The sequence below is a fragment of the Neomonachus schauinslandi genome, unplaced genomic scaffold, assembly GCF_002201575.2.
Source record: "Neomonachus schauinslandi unplaced genomic scaffold, ASM220157v2 HiC_scaffold_3396, whole genome shotgun sequence".
NCBI classification, from domain to species: domain Eukaryota; kingdom Metazoa; phylum Chordata; class Mammalia; order Carnivora; family Phocidae; genus Neomonachus; species Neomonachus schauinslandi.
The window spans coordinates 1-3,640 of record NW_025412084.1 but is presented as its reverse complement, the minus strand read 5'-3'; the positions used below and the strand labels follow the sequence as shown (position 1 = coordinate 3,640).

General features: G+C 50.1%; 1 non-coding gene across 1 annotated transcript; it reads left to right on the top strand.

The window, feature by feature from the left end:
* Positions 1-3,272: 3,272 nt before the first annotated feature.
* TRNAE-UUC lies at positions 3,273-3,344 on the top strand. The gene has a single exon. It is a non-coding gene; the product is annotated as a tRNA-Glu (tRNA).
* The last annotated feature ends 296 nt before the right edge of the window (positions 3,345-3,640 follow it).

Here is a 3,640-nt window from a genome sequence, read left to right as displayed (position 1 = left end):
CGCGGGCGCTTGGGCTCTGCGCTTCTCCGCCGTCCTCTCGGCAGAGGCGGTCCTTCTGATTCCTGCCTCTGTCACTTATTCTAGTCGACTAATTTAAGTCCAACATTTTAATCATCCCTGTATGCTTTAGGCAGTATCATAGCAAAGGCTACGTGTTAGGACATTTGACTGTTTTAAAATATCGAACACCATACAGGCCAACTCACGATTCCTGGCCAGTACTGCATTCATTTGAAGACCTGATAGAGTATACATCTATTTAGGACCCAGGGGGAGTCCACTCAAATTTCAGGATTGTTCGATTTCTCCCTAATTGGTCTTGAGACTCATTTTGAAGAGCAGTGTTTTTTTTTTTTTTAATTTAAATTTTAGTTAACATACAGTGCAGTATTGGTTTCTGGAGTAGATTTCAGTGAATCATGACTTACATAGAACCCCCAATGCTCATCACAAATGTCCTCTTTAAGACCCATCACCCATCTGGCTCATCCCCCATGCACCCATCAACCCTCAGTTCCTTCTCTGTCCTTAGGAGTCTCTTAGGGTTTGTTTCCTCTCTTCTTTTGTCCCCCCTTCCCATATGTTCATCTGTTTTCTTTCTTAAATTCCACATATGAGTGAGATTATATGGTATTTGTCTTTCTCTGACTGACTTATTTAGTATAATACACATAGGTGCAAAGTTGCAAATGGCAAGATTTCGTTTTCTGATGGCTGAGTAATATTCCATTCTATTCCACATCTTTATCCATTCAACAATCCATGGACATTTGGGCTTCTCCATTGTTTGGCTATTGTTGATAATGCTGCTATAAACATTGGGGTTCATGTACCCCTTTGAATCTGTATTTTTGTATCCTTTGGGTAAATACCTAATAGTGCAGTTGCTGGATCCTAGGGTAGTTCTATTTGTAACTTTCTGGGTAAACTCCAAACTGTTTTCCAGAGTGGCTGCACCAGTTTGCATTCCCACCAACAGTGCAGTAGGGTTCCCCTTTCTCCACATCCTCAGCAACACCTGTTGTTTCCTGTGTTGTTGATTTTAGCCATTCTGACACGTGTGAGGTGGTATCTCATCCTGGTTTTGATTTGTATTTCCCAGATGATCAGTGATGCTAAGCATCTTTTCATGTGTCTGTTAGCCATCTGGATGTTTTCTTTGGAAAAAAAAAGTCTATGCATGTCTTCTGCCCATTTCTTAACTGGATTATTTGTTTTTGGGGTGTTGAGTTTGAGAAGTTCTTTATAGACTTTGGATAATAACCCTTCATCAGATATGTCATTTGCAAATATCTTCTTCCAATCTGTAGGCTGCCTTTTAGTTTTGTTGATCGTTTCCTTCGCTGTGCAGAAACTTTATATCTTGATGAAGTCCCAATAGTTCATTTTTGCTTTTGTTTCCTTTGCCTCTGGCAATGTGTCTAGTAACGAGTTACCACTGCAGAGGTCAAAAAGGTTTCTGCCTGTATTCTCCTCGAGGATTTTGATGGTTTCCTGTCATTTAGGTCTTTCATCCATTTTGAATTTATTTTTGTGTATGGTGTAAGAAAGTGGTCCCGTTTCATTCTTCTGCACATTGCTGTCCAGTTTTCCCAACACCATTTGTTGAAGAACAGTTTTGTTTTACCTTCTATAATGCCTGAAACTTCTTTTATTTGCCTTTTATAGTTATCCTGTTCAACAGGTCACAGAGTGCAATTTTTAACTTAGGAGGGACAAAGAGGCGAAGGCGGTTTTCACAGAAAGCCTGTGTCTGGAGGGGTTCTCATGTTTACCTCAGGGCGAAGTGCCAACAGGCAGAAATACTGAGAAAGATTTTAATGCGCATGCTCTCTCTCTCTCTCTCTCTCTCCCTCGTTTTCCTTTAGAAGTAAAGCTTAAAACGTTTGGGGGAAGAAATGTGCCATTTTCTCCAGCAGTTGCTCCTCTTAGCCAATGGTTACTGAGTTTCCTTCACACTCAAGTCCAAGCGCTCCCACCTTGAGAAAGTGCGGGCAGCACACCCACTGGACACAAAGCCTCAGTGCTGCTCTGTCTTGTTCTGCTTTACCTCAGAATGCAGTTGAGGATGTGACTGGACTCCATCATCTTCACCAGCGACCGGAGGGCTTAGCTCCAAAAGATGTGGCCTTCAAAGAAGCATTCCATCATGAAATTTCATTAGTATTTCCCCCCTTTCCTGCCCTCCAAATTCTATTTTTCTCCTCCCCCCCCCGCCCCGCGCCCCCGCAGAGGCGGTGGAGAGGATTCACCGTCTTTCGGTCGCGTCGGGGGACCCTTTGCGGTTGCACGCGGACAGGAGAAAGGAGTAGTTGTCCCTTCCCCTACAGGAGCGGGAAGGGCAGTCAGCGCTCGAGGACCACAGACTACCACACGCGCCCCACGCCGGGTTCCCGCACACCCAGTCGAGCGCTCGCTCCTTGGAGCTTCTGTGTAGGCCGCAACGGAAGGCGCGGGGGAGTCCAGACCCCGCGAGAGAAGCCGCGCTGAGGCGCCCCGGCCCTGATCCCCGGCCCTCGAGGACGGGCCTGGAAGAGGGACCGAGCTTTCCCCGACCTCCCAAGAAAAAGCGCCAGGGCGCTCAATCCCACGATCCCGCGACTTCAGGGTGACGGAGCCAGTGTGCCTTGTATCGGGAGAGTCGTCTGCCGAAAGCGGGCAGCAAGGAGAAGCGTGGCTCCAAGGCCGCGGCCGACGAAAGAAGACACACGAGTTTCTGACAGAGCGGCTGTGTGGCGGGAGAGAGGCCGGCGTCCAAGAGGACAGTTCGGGCCCGAGCGTGCAGAGCATCGGCGGAGGTAGGGTGGAAGCGCAGGGCGGCGCGTCGTTAGGGGGAAGACCCCGGGTCCAGTTCGGGGCCGCCGAACCTTCCCGAAAGCGGTCTCGGTCCGCGCCGCCTCGGTTGCTGCGTCCCCCGGAGTCCACCTGGTGATGTTGGGGACCCCGGGGTCTCACGCCGGGCGCCTCCCCTCCCCCGTCCTCCCCGCGACGTCGTGTCCGCACGCGGCCCCCTCGCAAAGGCAGCTCTGAGCGGCGGCCGGGCGGGGCGACTGGTGCCGGCGCTCGTGGACCTGGCGGGCCTCGGGGCGGGACCGCTGTCCCCCACAGTGTAAGGTCTTCCCTGTGGGGCTCTTTTTATTGAGAGAGCAGGTAGGGAATGGCCTTAGGGGACAATTCCTGAGAGGGGTGTGGGTCACCCAGAAGAACGAGCAGACAGGAAACCGCTTAACGCAGAGGGTACTTGTATCTCTTAAAAATAACAGATAAGTAGCTCCCTGGTGGTCTAGTGGCTAGGATTCGGCGCTTTCACCGCCGCGGCCCGGGTTCGATTCCCGGTCAGGGAATGTTGTTTTGCATTCAGTCCCTAAATGCCGAGGAGGTCAGGCCCCAGGGTCCGTGCGAACTCCCACGCCCGGAGAGGAGAGCTGGGTGAGCCCGAACAGAGACTCCTCTCACCTCAGAAACCTAAGGTTTCACTTTCAGAATCTCCATCTCAAGAGAACTTGGAACTTCCAGTCACTTCTTTAAAAAAAAAACACCACAAACAACCAACACACTTTGAAACACACAAAACAAGTTGCAGGAGTGATAACGTCCTGTATCCCTCAGCTAAGTGCACCAGTTAGCATTTGCCCACATT